This window comes from Pteronotus mesoamericanus, unplaced genomic scaffold (assembly GCF_021234165.1).
Source record: "Pteronotus mesoamericanus isolate MK-2021 breed Mesoamerican mustached bat unplaced genomic scaffold, CSHL_Meso_final contig_82, whole genome shotgun sequence".
Taxonomy (NCBI): Eukaryota; Metazoa; Chordata; class Mammalia; order Chiroptera; family Mormoopidae; genus Pteronotus; species Pteronotus mesoamericanus.
Window position 1 is genome coordinate 8,688,143 of NW_026555265.1, and position 17,124 is coordinate 8,705,266.

General features: G+C 40.2%; 1 protein-coding gene across 1 annotated transcript in view; it reads left to right on the forward strand.

Moving 5' to 3' along the window:
• Positions 1-3,756: 3,756 nt before the first annotated feature.
• PLS1 (plastin 1) overlaps positions 3,757-17,124 on the forward strand; it is an 85,550-nt gene continuing 72,182 nt past the window's right edge. The window contains exon 1 of the mRNA XM_054585153.1: positions 3,757-3,821. The gene's annotated coding sequence lies outside the window, so the exon portion shown is untranslated. The remainder of the gene's footprint in view (positions 3,822-17,124) is intronic.

Genomic DNA, 17,124 nt, shown 5'->3' on the forward strand with positions numbered 1-17,124 from the left:
TTATTTTGTTTTCTTATTTCTCATATTATTATTTCCTCCTCCAAATGATGATAAAGAAATATAGCCAGAGTTAAACTGAATCTTAGCTTTTTCCACCTATGTATATTTTTTCTCTATTCCTTGTATTCTGGAAAACTGGCCAAATAAAGTAAATATATTCCCATGATACTTCCTGGTTTTATCCAGTATCATTGAAAATTTACTACTTTTCATGAAATGGAAGGTAAAATTGGTGCCCATGAGGAGGAGCTGATTTTAGGATAAGGATTAGGCTCTGGGGAACTAACACTAACCACATTAACAGAGACTCACTTTATGACACAAAATGCTTTTCTGTGTTGTTGTTAAGAGTATGGGGTATATTTTAACTTTGTAGGGGCTACTTGTGATTAATGACAATTACGGAGTTGGACTTGAGTTGGAATCCTGGCTCTACTGTCCATTCACTCTCTGTTACATAATATTTCTGAATCTCTACTTTTGTCCTTGTGAGCATTAGGAGAAAGACCATGAAGTTTTTAGCACAGAAACTAGCTCAGAGGGAACATGGAATAGACATTAGAGATGATGGTGAAGATGATGATGGTGGTGACTATGGAGGTCTGCTCTTCATGGTCCCCTTCCCAGTACCAATGAGCCTTGGAAAATAAATTAATAACCCTTGTGCGGTGTGAAATCAGCAAGTATTGTATTTGTATAAAATATGGCTTTCAATGTAGTTTTTAGTCTTCATTTAGCTGCATTATTAGAAAAATAATTAATATTTTGTGCCTTCCTTACCTATAAAAAGAGAATAACTTAATAGGATTGTCATGGATATTCAATGAAAAAAAGGTTCTAAAGTGCTTAAAACAGTTATTGGTACATAGTAAGAGTTAAATAACGCTTAGCTATGTTATTAATATTATTACTATTAATATCATTATATTATTAAAATTTTACATAAGCTATAGAAGAGCAAGAAAATGGTCCCTATTTCAATTTCAGTTGATTTTATTTTTTTCAACCATCGGCTGAAACACATGCTTAGACATAAATTCATTTGATAAAGAAATATTTTAATTTGGAACTATTCTGGAAAAACTGAAACATATGGTTATTATAACTAGAGGGTATGCTTTTGATGACCAGAATGCTTCTGCCCACTAAACTATTGCTCTTTTAATTATCAGTGGAACCCTTTTATCAAGTAAAATCCCAGAGGATACTCCAATAGGGAAGTAGTAGTGTGTTGCCTGGTCTGGGGCCCTTGACTCAGAGCCCTGCTCATTTATTTATCATCTCCATGACACCCAGGCAGTTTGAAAACCTTATTTCTCGTTGTTAGTGATATCATCAGTTCAGCAGACAATATTCTTTATATTATTCACTGGTGTGCATTTCTAATGACATACTCTATTTACTATTTTATATTCAGGGAATACTTTTGGGAAATATGTTAGTTTTTTCAACAATGCATTTACAAGTCACATCTTGGGGTTTGTAACTTTTAGAAATGGGTGTTCCAGACTTTTAATTTAAAATATACAATTTAGTTTTGACAGTGTATACTCCTATGAAATCTTCACTACAATGAAGAGGTTTCCATGATCCCCAAACTATTTTTTACTGCCCCTTTACAGCCCATCCCTCCCTCCACTCCTAACTTCAGGATATTACTGATTTGCTTTATATCATTATAGGTTGGTTTGGACTTTATATATAAACAGAATCACACATTTGTCTCTGGCATCTTCTACTCAGCATAATGATTTTGAGATTTATCCATGTTGATGCATATATGAGTAATTATTTTTCTTTTTCTGTTTTCTTTTTTTTGCTGAGCAGTATTCCATTTTATAGATGTACCACAATTTGTTTATCATTAACATATTAATGGACATTGAGTTCTTTCTGGTTTGGGGCTATTGTGAAAAAAGGCTTCTATAAACATTCATTTTCAAGTCTGTATGTAGACATTTTTTTAAAGGGCAATACTTTATTATTATTAGTAGTAGTAATAGTAGTATTTTATTTTCACTAGCAGACATACTTATTGATTTTAGAGAGCAGGGATGGGAGGGAGAGAGAGAGGGAGAGAAACATTGATGTGAGAGAAACATCTATTAGTTGCCTCTCCTATGCACCCTGACTGGAAACTGAACCTGCAACCTAGGTATGTGCCCCAACCTGGAATCAAACCAGCAACCTTTTGGTTTATAGAACGATGCTCTAACCAACTGAGTAACACTGGTCAGGGCTGATTTCTCTTGGGTACTATGATTGTGTCAATTGAAGAAACATCCAAACTTGTAGAGAATCTTCATACCAGATTATTTGAGCCAAACTTAGGACAATTGCAGGGAAGCAAGATTTCAAATGTTCTGGAGAATGACACATTTGGAAGTAAGGAAGGAACATAAGGAAAATTACATGGAGTTGGGAGAAAGTGAGGCATGGATTTGATTACAGGATAATTAAGATTATAGGTTTTCTTGAGGTTGGGTGCTTCAAAGGGTTTTAAAAAAAGAATACTCTGGCATTTCAAACATGTGTTAATTTAGATGCCTTAAGAATGACTGGAACGTGCTTGTCTAAGGAGAAGATAAACCTTTTACTAAAGTTATTTGCCTGGGGTGACGACCCACCAGATCTGCCTAGCTAGGAGTAGATGATCAGGTCAGCCTGTGAGGTTACTTTCTGCCACTGTACTTGTAATTTTTATTGCAGAACCCTTTTTTCATTCACAAATGGAATGGTGGGCTTGTGTGGCAGGTGTATATTTAAAAAAATATTTGGGTGGTCTTATTTGTGAGAACTTACATACTTAACTCCTTCTGTATATCTGGGCTCATAGAAGGATACTAAACCCACTGATTTCTCTAGGTGAGAGGGAAGAAAAATCCCTGTCCTCCCCAAACTTGGCCCACACACTTCTACATTTAATTGCTTATCAGTTCCTTTGGGTTCCTAAAATAATTTCAGCATCTTTCCATCTCTCCAGCCCTATTGATACTTCTTAAGATTTCTTGGATGCCTATTTTGTACTGAGCACTGTGCTAGGTACTAAGGAGCCACGCAGGACTTTGAATTAAAGAGGCAGCGAAATAGGAACCGCTGCTGTTTCCTGGGCAGAGCTGGAGTGACCACAAGGATAGATTCGCTAGCAAACTATGTGAGCACTCTTCGGGCTACATTCCATTTACTTGATTCACGTGCTAGAGGAAGTACCCGACCTTTGTTTGAGTGTGAGGTGTAGTTATTTACTTACTTTTAAAGCAGGTGGGGCTGTTAAATGAAGAGGAAATGTTTTTGTGAAATCCCCAAAAGGGAAGGGGGAGAGTAATCTATCCCCTTTTCTCTAAAGCAGCGGTTCGCAAAGCCTGGTATGGGGACCAGCAGCTACAGTTTCCCCTGTGAAAATTTAGAAATGCAAATTGTTGGGCCTCACTCCAGACCAACTGAATCTGGAACTCTGATGTGGGATCTGTGTTTTAACAACTCAAGTGAGAACCACTGTGCTAAGCTCATTCCAGAGACGTAGGTGGTCACCTTTAGGCGGGGAGAAGCGTCAATCCCGCGTACCCGGGCAGCAGGAGTACCCTTACCACAGGATCATCCAATTCTCCCCCCGCCTCGCCGCTCCCAGCGCACTCGAGCTGAAAGCACGCTCAGGATCGGGTCCTTTTCCCTAAGAGCTGCAGCCAAAACGCGGCAAGTGGATTCCGAGCTTGATGGCTGGGTGCCAGCCGGGCATGCGCAGTGGCGCGAGCGCGGCTGGGGAAGAGTAGGGAGGTAGCTGCAGAGTGGACCTGCGGGCGCCAGCAGTACAGCCGCTGCAGGTACGGGTCCTGGTGGTGGGGTACCGGAGGGGGGCTGGAGGAACAGGCGACGAAGATTTCACTTCGTCCCTGGCGCACAGCGACTTGAGGGGAGTCTCTCCAGGTTTCCTTCGCTCGCGAGGCGGCTCTCCTGCTCTTTTCGGTCAGGTGTTAAATTGTCTATACCGGTATGTGCTGCTTCCACAGTAAACCTGAGAACTGTGTTATTCCCTGAATGTTAGGCATTTTGTAACTTTGCTGTTTTCCTCTCTGTCTTAAACTTCGGGTGGGTGGCTGCTGCTGCTGCAGCAGCTTTCTGATCCAGCCTGTTTCGCTTGAACACCGTGCCGGGTTTGTTCGCCTTTTGGTGCTTAGGATCAATAGGGCTGGAGTGAAATCGCATCCGTGGTTTGTGGGTTTGGTGTCTTTCCTGGAGCAGGGTGCCTCTGCATGCGGCATTAACTTTCAGCGAACTTCAGTGCCAAAAACTTTCTGCATTTAAAAATTTTTGTTGATTGATTTTCGAGAGAGAAAGGGAGAGAGAGATGACATGGATTTGTTGTTCTACTTATTTATCCATTCATTGGTTGATTTTTGTATGTGCCCCCAGGGGGAATGGAGCTGGCAACCTTGGTGCATCTGGACAATGTTTTAACCAACTGAGCTACCTGGCCAAGGTTAGCAAATTTAATGCCCCCCCCCGCCCCGCCCCCACTACTTTTCTATATAACTTATTTCAGGCCTCATTTGGTGCTGTTAAAAGAAAGTGGTCTTTTAGGTGAGTAACAGAGTTCTCACTTTTTTCTCTTTGCTTACCCTGGCACATTTTGTGGCTTATACAGAGATATTTTGCCCTGGGGCTGCGGTATCAGTTACACTCCTACAAGGCTAAGGTTGAGCTGCACAAATTTCTTGGGTAACTTGTGAGCCATAAACAAAATTTTAGGCCATGTGGCACACACACACATACACACACACACAGAACATTATTTAGGTTGTGTTAAATTTATGATGTGGGAGGCATGTACATAGAATTAATAAGTTTAGGAAAAAGAAATGTTTAGTTCAAGAAGAGAAACCTGTATGGAAAGGGAATATGTAACCTGACTTTCCCTTCACCCCCACGATGAATGTTTTAATGGCAGAAATAATATACAGTTCACTTAGTTCTGGACTGCAGAGACCTTCCAGGTCAGCCAGTTCAGCTGCTTCAGTTTACAAATGAGAAAACTGAGACCAATGAGGTTAAATGACTTGCTGTGGCGGCCGGAGCCCTTCTTGGCAAAGCTGGGCCTGGGACCCAGGTTTTCTGATTTTCAGGGCTCCATATACCATCCCCCTCCTCTGCTGATTCTGTCTTCATAATTTGGTTTGATTGTTGAACATCTACACCTTTCTACTGTGTGGTCAGGCTTAGGCAGATAATTAGTTATTCCTGCTACTAAACTTGCTAGTACCTTGTAAAGTTCTTTCAACAAGTATCCTTTCTAAAGAAAGAAAGGATTATTTCACCCAAGCCCCACCTAACTGTTTGCTGGTCTTAAAACTGCCCTCCTTCTTTGTCTCAGTCGCATGGGACCCGCAGAGCAGAATACCTGTTTGCCTCCCTCCCTGAAGTTCTGCCCATACTGCCAGGAACAGCTCAGGACTGACTTCTTCCTAGAAGATTTCCTTGATTACTGTGGCCAGAAAGTAGCTCTCCATCTTCTGAAGCCTCTAGCATTTGTTACTGTTGTCTCTGCTGCTAGTATTCAAATTTCTGAACTGTTGTGTTTCAGCACATGCCTCAACTTCCTGACTAAGTGAGTAAGCTTTTAGAGGTTAAAGTCTATGACTTAGACATCCCGCCCAGCACGAAGTACAAAGTGTGTTCTCAGCCACTGTTTGTGGAAGGGAGGAAGTGAAGCACAGATCATTTTTTTTTTAAAGGAATTTGATGTGGATGTTCTGTGATAACCGGGGAGGCAGCCTTAGGGCTGTAGCAAGGCAGTTGGCAAGTCAGGCCAGCTTGATAGGGTGATTCTCACAATTTGATGAGAGATTACACATCAGTTAGGGAAATGCTGGGGACAGAGGTAAAATTATAATAGGGGATTGTGGCCCACCCCAGGCCCGGATTTAACCATGTCACTCTAAGTGCAGAGTGGAGAGCACAGACTTAAGAGATGGTGTAAAGGAAAACGCGTCTGGTGAAAGATGTGTTGAAAATTACTTTAGTTTCAGTCTTGGTGTGTTGGTTATAAGCTTGTCATATTCTTTTTATCTTATGGGTACATCCAGTTATGACATTATTTCTGTTTCCTGCAGTTATTGATGTGATTGTCTTATTTCCCATTATAGATGATAAGCTCTTTGGGGGATGATCTATAACTCCTCTTAATTCCAGGCATGGTAGCTTTGCAGTGTTAGACATTCAATAATTATTGCATGAATAAATACATGGATAAATAAATAGTGTATTCTGGCATGGAGAGGGTGGGCTTTTAGGATTTTAGAGCTCTAAGACACCACTTTATCCTCCTTACATAGAGGAGGAACTGAGATATACTTAACTAAGCTAGTTAGTGGTCTATCCAGAGCCTCTACCCAGGTTTTCTCACTACTAGCCCTGTGCTAGTTTCATTAACCCTTAGTTTTTGAGGTTGTTGGCCCCAAGTTGAAGTTGAATTGGTAGCAGGACACTCCAGTTTGAAAAGTTTTGTGGATCTAAAGCCCTTGGGAATCAATCTAAAGGTAGGAACTTGATGGCGGATAGGTGGACATCTTGTCATTGGAAGAGAACAGACAAGGGGTGACCGGCCAATTCAAGACTGAGTACACAGAGGGTGAGAATGGGAGTTTTGGGAATCAGCATTTGAGGGAGTTGAGGAGGAGTAGGGAAAGGTCCCTGTAGCTTAGCTTGTCAGGGGCAGAAGACATAAACAGGGCAGCCCAATGTCTTTGGACTGCGAGTATGTTTGGCAGAGGCATTCTATGCTGCCAGGAGGTGGTTAGTGATGGCTATGTTGTCTAGAACCCAGGAAGGTAGGGGTAAGGTTGAGAGAGAGAGAAAGAGAATTGTAATCAGTCCCTTTACCTGGAAAAACAAGACAGAAGTCAGTTCCTCAGAACCCAAATCCCAGTTTGGAGAATTTGGTTGGTTGGAACAGAGGTTGCAAATGAAATCACAGCCTTTCCATTGAGCTGTTCGGTGGTACATGCACATGCAGTTGGTCACTGTCTTCAACTGGCAGCGCTGCTTTTTCTCAGAAAAGTATTAGAAAGAGAGGGAACTTGAGGGCCGAAACACAGCTTCCTGCGGGGGGAAGGGAAGGGCTGGGCAGGTAGAGTGGGATAACTTCATTAAAATCGGGACGTTAGTTAAAATGGATTGGACAGCCAAATACAAAATCAGGTGGTATGTTGAAGTTAATGACTCATACACTTAAAAAATGTCCAAATACTAAAATCTAGAGTTAAAAATTACTGTATTATATAACTTTCTCAAACTAATAATAGTATTAGAAACTAGTATTATAGAATGTTTTCCATGACTAGTGTACTGAACAGTACTGACCATTTTACAAGCGATATGTCATTTAATCTTTACAAACCATCCTATAAGATTGATGCAATGATTATTCCTGTTTTACAGATGAGAAAACTGAGGCTTAACTAAAGTCATATTTCTGAAGTCACGCAGTTGACATGTGTCTGAACTGAGCTTTGATTCCAACCCTGCCTTGACATCATGCACTGAGAGCTTAAATAAATATCTTAACAAAATACAAAATATTATCTGTGGTAACCCTAACAGATGCTTAGGCTGCACCCATTCAAAATGTTACAGATTTTGGCTGGTGAAACTCCCAACATCCTTTGAGCCAGACTTTAATCTGACAAACAAAACGGTGATGAATCTTTCTGTTTTTGTTTGTTTTTTAAATTATTCTACATATTCTTTATCTCCTTTTTAGTCTTGAAGCATTCCTGGAAGGAGAGACAGCAACTCTTTCTCTGGGTGCACTGTAAAGCTATTTCCGTTCTGTTCCCTCCCTTTTTCAGGAGGAACTGGGGGATGAGGTTGAGTTAGTAAGAGATACCTCTGGAGCTGAGGTGTGTGGGAAGCCCTGTGTATGAGCCAACAGACTGCAGGATGGCCAGGTTTGTAAGGACTTTCTTCCCTGGGGGTGGTAGGATCCACTGATGGGTGCCCTGGAATTTCCAGTCTGTGGGTCTTGCCCCTTAGCCTGACCTGAGGCCTTTGAGCAGTGGTCAAAATCTCCAGGGAGAATCCCGGCCTGAACACCACCTTCTGGATCCCTCAAGATTAGGAAGTTTGAAGTCAGTGTGGACTTGTTGAAGTTGGGGATGTGTGTAGGTACCTCAGGGAAGGCAGGTCAGAGACAAGTATCAGAGGCAGGACTAGCAGGCTCCAGATTTGACCAGTGGGGTTGGTTGTGAGAAGATGGTAACCGTCCCCACCCACATGAACCTAATTAACCTCTAAGGTTTCAAAATGGAATCCAGCTGAGAGTGTTATCCCTACTCCACCTGGTGCTGTCTGAGCCCTCTTTCCACTTCCTGCTTCTGCTTCCCCTTCTCCTGGTCTGGTTCTGTGCATTCTCAGGGCCTGTGCCCACATGTGAAAGGAAAGGCCATCTGCTTCTGGCCTCCGCCCATTACTCATCTCAACATCCAGGAACTCATTACACACCCAGCTCTTTCCCTGAACATAAATCTGAATCAACAGTTTATTTTTGATAATGATGGAAATCAGGGAGAAGGAGAAAGAGGCCTTTGTGCGCCATATACATTTATTGGTTACAAAATGGCTATACAATTTGATTGCTGGAAATTTTGCTGACATATATGAATCGCTTGAGATTTGAGGCTGTGTTAACTTTGATCTTCTTTTCAGTAATGCTGTGTATGAAAGTTTCTGTTTGCCTTTTTCGGTGAGAAACACATAGCATGGTTTCTGTGAAAACAAGTTGCTGTTTAGTAATACTGTGCACACAGAAGGGATGAGAGAGTGATGATTAGGAGAGGTTTTCTTTTATTTATAACAATTGGTTTTATCAGAAAGTATATTTTATTTTCTAGTAGACTTACAGATAGTTTGTTCATAAAGCCCAGTTGTGAAGTGGACTTTAGACTTTATAATAAACTAAGTTGTTATGATTTACTGTTTTCAGCAATCTAGAGCTATAGAACTGTAAGAATGTTTGGATGATAACTGACCGCATATAGACAGGCCACACAAAGAAAACATGAGAAAGCATCTTTTCTGATAGTAATATGGATGAATGTGTTCATAAGGTGGAATAAGTTTTGTGGAGGGCTGCTTTCTTTATGATGAAAAGCAAAAGATTTGGGGGAATGGTTGACCATAGAGACTCAAAATACTAGAGGAGACTAAATTTACTTTATTATTGAGAAACTCAATAATGAAATGATTTAAAGGCCTAGTCCCAGGAAATATGCATTTTTAATGGGAAAAAAATGGCAAAAGCCCCTTCGATTTGTTGGAGAACCAAGAAACATGAGTTTACCAGTGCTGTCAAAATAGAATTTGGATAGAATTTGAGTTTAAAACATTGGTAAATGTGTATAGAAGGATCAGTCCTGTCAATTATACCTTGGGCCAAGGTCTGCTTGTGTAAACCTTCTCCCTAACAATGAATTCCCATGTGGCACCCTCTTTACTGGTGAATAAATGAGTAAACCTAGACCCATGGTTCATGATTGTGAAATCCAAAATAATGCATGACCATCTATGACCCAAAACTGATGTTGATCAAGCAATTTGAATGCCTCAGATAGAAAGTACCAGGTTTATTCACACATTATTCCCATAGCTGGTGCTTAGAATCTAGATTAAATTGTTGAAATAAGAGAAGCAGGTTCAGAACCAACATATTTACAGTGAATGATCAAAGGCACAAGTAGACTTTTTGACTCATTTCACTGTGTCACCTTAAATGCTATCTTTTATGGCTACGTTATTTGTTTCTCTCTTTTTTTTTTTTTTGCCCTCAATGATATATATTCACTGTGTACTTTTATAGGAAAAAAATCAATGCAAACTAGAATTTTGAGGTTTGGTAAATGAATCTCTGCTTAGGGATTTAATGCTAGTCATCAATAATTTGGTGGAAAGACAATATCAAGTTAGTATATAATTGAACCTTTAGCTAGATATCAAGTTAGTATTTATAACCTTTGAGAACAAACCAACAATTCTCAAAGACTCCTGCGTTCCTTCACTTGAACATGGTCAGCATTCTGTTGTGAAGGCTCCCTGTCCTTCCTCTTTCCTCGGGCTTGGGTTCCTTGGGATACTCTAGCCTAGGGAATGTTTCCAAGAGGGGCCGAGTTCTTAACGAGTTTTGGTATCATCAGGGCAGTGGGCTGCCAGCTGTGAAACGCAGCTCACAAAAAACCCAGTGATGGTTTTTAGCAAGAGCTGTCATGCAAGTGAATTAATTTCAGAAAAATAACAGCAATAGCAGTTTGCTGGATCCCTTTTCTTATTCTCAAATAGGCCAAGTTAAACCAGGATCATGGTTAGTGGAAAGAGGTAATCTAAGAATCTCTGAATGTTTAGTGATCAAAATGAGCTCCTTACGGTAATTTAAAGTGGATGGAAAGTCAAAGTGTGTGCTTCTGGGTGGAAAGTCAAAGTCTGTGCTTCTGTTTCTGACCCCTGGAGAAGGGAGGCCTTCCCATTAACAGCAGGTTTGATGATTAAACAAGACATTGAATGTGAAAGCAATTAGTAAACTACAAGTTAAAGAAGTAAGGTATTTATTATAATTATGATAATACACATGTGACTTTGTGATCTTTCACTGATAAGCAGCCAAGACTTTGAGAATGACTTGCCTGTTTGAGGTGACGTGGCTTGGAAGTGGCAAAGATGGAACTCATATCTGTGTCTTCTAAGTTGACATAAAGTAGGTTCCACACTGGGACCATAGCGATGGCCAAGACAGATACAGAGTCCCTGTCCTGCTGGAGCTTCAGTCTAGCCCCAAATCTAGTGCTCTTCCAATTGACCCATATGTTTTGTTTTTCTGACCAGAGGGAATAATTTCTTTATGAAATTTATATGGGACTTCTATCAAAACCTAAATGTGTTTTCTGACTGCAGCTCTTTAAGTGACTTCTGGGCTGCCCCCTAAACTTTAGATTTCACTCAACAGGATATTTATTAATTTCTACTGTGGAGAGAGGGGTTGGATGCTTCTCAGCATTCTTCTTGTCAACCAGAGCCTTGTTCCAGAAAAAATATCTCCTCTCCTCTGCACAGCCAAAGGGATGGGACTGAGTAAAAAGAGCTGGTGTGGGGGCAGGGCTATGAAAGAGACATCGTCCTGTGCCCATGGGTTCTCAGTCAGATGGAGGAGGCTGACACAGGGACAGCCTGTGACATGGGAGGGCACCAGGGGGAAGGGCATGGTGAAGCTTTGCGGGACACTAATGGGGAAAGTTAATTCAGTTCAGTAGGTTGAGGAAGGTGTCAAGACTTTTGAGCTCAGCCTTGAAAGGAAAGTACAAGTTCAATCTACAGAGAATAGTGGAAGGAGCATTCTATGGGGGAAAGAATATCATGAGCAAATGCATGGAGACAGAAGAGAGCTGGCCCTTTTAGATACAGGTACTTTAATGTGTCCTAAAACCTGAACATGCGTAAGAATCAACTGGAGAGCTTGGTAAGGAACTGATTGCTGGGTTCCAGCTCCAGGATTTCTCATTCTTTAGGTCTGGGGTGGGGACCAGAAAATTTCATCTCAGCCGAAGATATTTCTAGATAATGCTGAAGTCAATGATCTGGGAACCACCCGGCGAGAGGGCAGGGGTGTGAGATAGATGAGCTAGGAAAAAGTTTTCTTGAAGTTTTACTTTCACTACAAAGTTGATGATTCAGGGCTCTTTTGGTTATTGTATTTTTTCATTAGTCTCATTTACTAAGTGGGTGTGGCCTTGTGCCCCTTGTTGCTCTCTGGAAGCTTATGTGGCTCTACTACCCGCACTCCCTTCGTGGCCAAGAAACCAGCCTTTTTTCTTGTGTTCCATGTTTTAAAATAACTGCTATTCAACCAGTGTAGCCATTTTACCCACAGAAAGCTGAGCAGCCAACATCAATCAGTTTGATGTTGTTAGAAGATCACTCAAACCAATTATGAATGACTATAATACCAACGGGTATATATGTATCAGAGTATTTATTTTGTTAATCTGGACATAACGTTAAACTTTTTCAACAAGTATGTTTGGAATAGCTAGAACTTACACAATTGCAGAAAGTTCCTTCCCTGCCCTCAAAAAACATACAGTCTTGTAGGATGATTAAACATGTGTGAATTCATGGTTCTAATGTGAAGCGGCTGGTGCTGAGAGCAGGAGGGATGATACAAACCAAGTGCGGCGGAACTGAGAAGGAAGGTTCCCTGGTCATTGTAATAATTAGGGCAGGCAGGCCAGTGTCAAGGGGAGATGATTTATGCTGCTTTTTGCTGTTTTATGCCAGCTATGTTCAACTGTTTCCGCCTCTTGGCACACATAAACTAACTACTACTAAAAGTCTGCGGCACACCCCCCCCCCGCCAAATTTTTTTTTTTTGCTGATCTGACAAAAAAATAGGTATAATTTTGATTCATTCAAACTGATGACTATTGTTGTATTGGCTGCTGTCATTTTCTTATTTGACAATCAAAGAGAAAGGAGGCCAATGCCCCTGACTAAATAGTGTGATGTTGCATGTTTTAAAAATTCTTGTGGCACAAGAATTTTGCTGTTTTGAAAATTGCTGTTTGATGCAGCTTTGTAAAGCCTTTGAAATGAGGGAGCATATGTACATAAAGAAAATAATAGAGGAGGGGGCGTCAGGAGTACTTCAGCTATAAATTAAAAGAATATATACTGGGTTAGTGCTGAAGCACGTGTCTGGAGATTAGTGGGCACTAAGGCCAAGGTGTTCCCTTCTGCTCATCTTTTCAGGGGATGCCCACAGATGGGGAAGACATTTGTGTGTCATTGGAGATTTTGAGAATCTTCTACGTGTGTCTCCTAAAAAGTCTCCTGTGCCGAGAACTACATTGGTGTGAGAAAAGAAAAAAGGGTGGATTTTTAAGTAGACGTTGTTACCCTGGAGTTGCCAGTTGTCAGCTGATGTTAGAAGAGGCAACTCTGTGAGTGGGGCAGAGCTGAGTGACTCACCCCCTTTGCCCAAGATCCACAGCTGAGAGGTTCCATGGGTGCGAGAACCTCCCAGTCTTTCAGGCTGTCTGAACCTTGGTTGTTGTAGTTTATTCTGTTTCATGTGGATTAAATAAAGTAAAATGTGTAAGTAGAAAGATACCATACACATTTTAGATCAAAATCTTCTCATACTAAGATAGATTCTGTTTTGAGTTCTTCTGCTCACGTTCGGGGCCACATAAGGCAGGATCCTGCCTTTCTCACTTCGTAGCCCCATTGCCTGAGGCATGGTAGGCACTTGGTAAGCTCTGAAGGAATGGAAGATAAAGGAATGAATGAATGAATGTATGAAACTACCAATCCTCTCCTCACCCATATACCTAACACTTTCTAGCTTCTGTTTGCTTGTAGACACTTAAGATTCTTATATTTAGATTATTAACCCCTTTTGTGTTTTACTGACAGTAAATCTTGAGAGAGACTCCAGCCTCATCCAAGAGGCAGCTGCATAGCTTGAATTCAAAATATAAGGATCTTTGTAGATTCATATGCATTCTAAACTATTGCAGAAATAAATTAAATAATACTAAATAATAATAATGTTTTACATATAAATAATCCTTGTATGTAAAAGTGATTTCAGCTTTGAAATAAATTGAGGTTCTATTTCTCTCAAAGTATCCTTTATTGTTTTAGGAGGAATCAGGTTAGGAGTAGGAGCGTAACATAGCAATGTGTATGAATACACTGATCCGCTAGAAGCTTGTATATCTGTTTTTTCCCCACAGTTCAATGAAACAAAAACCTGAAGTTACTTTATTCTACCTTAGGCTTTAGTTTCTTAAATATTAACAGTAATTCAGCTTTTGATTCATAAAATTAGACTTGATTAACACGGGAAGGGGAAAACTTCATCCCTTTCATTTTGAACAAAGTAGTTTTGTTTTTAAAATTATTATATTTCCTGCAAATATGCACCTCAAATAGGTAAGATAAAAAAGATTAAACTTTCTAAATTTTCACTGACAGATTCTACTTATGTGTGTTGTGCTGTGGGATATTAAATTTTTATTGACATATTTCTGCAAGGTTAGTATTACATTTCTTTTAGGATTGGAATAGTGAGTAATGGAAGAATGGAAAGCATTGCAATTTTCTAGGAATTCAAAGGAAATGACTATATTCTGAGGTAGAGTACTGAAAGGGGACATAATAATAGACATTTTTCAAATTTATTACATATCAGTGGGAATATTCTTTTGAATCCTATTTCACATCAAGGGGACAAATTAGGGAGGCCTTATGTTACAGATGTTGCTCATTCAGACCTTCTGTGTGTGCACAGGTTCTTTCCATGTGTTACACCCTGGGACACCACACTAGGGTGTTACCAAAGCAAGGAGCATGATTTCCCAGGGATATTCAAGGTTTCCTATCAACCAGACACTATCAAAATCTTTGCCTTGAATAGTATTATATGATGTTCCATTGGTGTTCTTGGTGCACTGGATGTAATCGTTTTTAAAAATAACTTTATTGAGGACTGGTGTACTCACTTAAAGCATACAGTCAGTTTTAGAATATTTTCATCACCCTGTATCCACTAACACTCATTCCTCATTTCTTACTGCGCCCCTCCTTCACCCTGTCTAGGCAATGACACATCTAATTTCTGTCTATAAATTTACATATTCTTGAAATTTCATATATATGGGGCATACAATATGTGGCCTTTTGTGTCTGGCTTATTTCACTTAACATAGTGTTTTCAAGCTTTATTGATGTTATAGCGTCAATACTTCACTTATTATAGCTGAATAATGTTCCGTTGTGTAGATCTACCACATTTTATTTATCCATTCATCAGCTGATGGACATTTGGGTTGTTTCCACATTTTGGCTAGTACGAATAAGGATGCTATGAACTTTTGTGAACCAGTTTCTTTGGCGGGGGGCACACATTTTTATTTCTCTTGCGCATATACCTAGAAGTGAAATTGTTAGGACATATGGTAACTCAATGTTTAACATCTTTAGGACCTGCCAGACTCTTTGTCAAAGTGACTGCACCATTTTCTATCCCACCAGCCATGTATGAAGGAGCCAGTTTCTCCATAGCCTCAGCAGCACTTACTATTATCTGTCTTTTTATTAAGGCCATCTTAGTGGGTGTGAAGTGGTCTCTCATCGTGGTGACATTTCTTTTTGTATTAAACTGTGTATTTTAGAACAGTTTTGATTTACAGAGAAATTAAGCAGATAGTAGAGTTCCTGTGTGTCCCCACACTGACACAGTTTACCCTACCATTGATGTTTTACATGAGTGTGGTACATTTGTTATAATTAATGAAGCAATACTATTATATTATTCTTAACTAAAGTGCATAGTTTATTCATATTTTCCTAGTTTTTAACTTAAAGTCCTTTTTCTGTTTGAAGATCCCGTTTATGATATATTACATTAACTTGTCTTTTCTCCATGGGCTTCTCTTGGCTGTGACAGTTCTCAGACTGTCCTTTGTCTTTTGTTTTTTTTAATGACCTGGAGAATTTTGAGGAATAGCGGACCTTGTGGTAGATACATTATAGGATGCCCCTCTTTTGGAATTTGTCTCATTTTTATAATTTTTCTTATAAGTACGCTGTGATGACATTGGTTTTTACTATGAAAAAAATGAGAGCAATTTACTTGAAGTATAAAAATACATAATTACAGATTTGGAAACCAGCAGAAGTGTACTTAAGAAATTCTTAGGAATTTAAACCATTCAGTTGTCTCTGGAAGATGACCAGATATTTAACTTAAGATGCATTTTCATAGGAAGGCCTCGATCGCATTGAAGATGATCAGATTAAGTGGTAGAATTTATTTTTAAGACTGTCATTACATAGTGTGTAATCTAAGGGTAAAGGCAAGGGTATGTTCTTCACTGCTTTAAATGTAACTGGGAATATTCTTTTGCTTGTAATAAAACACAAAGTTAATAGAAATTCAGAGTCAGAAGAATTCCATGGCATTGAAGCAGCAAGAGTCTAACATAGTACTTCCACTTACATCAGTTCCACGAACTTTCACAAATGCCTTGTGAAGGTGGAGGAACTGAGGCTCAGAGAGGCTGTGTTAGCCGACTTACACAGCTGTTGGAGGTTGAGTCGAGAATTGAACCTAGGGCTGTGGAAGTTTATAGCCTACTGTCCGGCTCCAGGGTTTCCAGGGGTTTTAAATCAGGAATGTATCAAGGGACATAGGCTTGAGTCCTTACCTTACTGGACATTTTTACCACCAGCCAGCAGAGATGGCACCTCTGTGTTCAAGGCCCCACCAGAATCAGTCTGGTTAAGAGCCTATTATTGACTCGTAACAAAGGAAAACGGCACCAGCTGTGCCCAGGGTACTGCAACATCATGCCTGCCGGTGGAGTAGTGACTCCAGTGCCGCATGTGGCTCCTGAAAATGGAGCCGAGGGGTCATAAAGTGGGAAACAAACTATGCGGGTGAACAACATCAGCTCAAGCTTGTCAGTGGTTTCATCACTCAATGTACATCACTCAATACATATTTCACTCAGCTCTTAAGTTCTTTTGATAAGTGAGTGGCGTAAAGGATTTGGTTTTTAATATTTACCTTTGAATCAAATTGAATGTGGTAGTAAGCTATGAATGCACTTGAAATGAAATAAAGTTGCACAGATACCTGTCTGAGAAAGGTTTGGAAAATTTCCCTACTTATGCAGCTAATCCTTGTAAATAGCCCAAGTTTGTTGATCACAGACTGGCAGAAGGTTTCTTTCTGCTCAGACTTTCTTTAGAAGTCAGGGTAGGGTAGGATATTTTGCAGTGACAAATTAACTCTGAAATTGTCATTGATTTCTTGTTCACATAAATGTCATTGGCTGTTCTTCATGCACCTGTTCTGTACGTACTGTCTCAGAGAAACAAGCTGCTGTGGTTTTGTTTTTACTCAGGGCTTCCAGATTGTCTTTGCAGAGGAAGGGGAGCTCCAGGATCACACACTGTAAGAATCTGGCCTAGAAAGACATAAATCACTTGTGCTCACAGGCCATTGGCTAGAACTAATCACATGACCCCACTGGAGAACTCGTGGCTATTCAGGAAGCGATACATCTTCTGCCCACC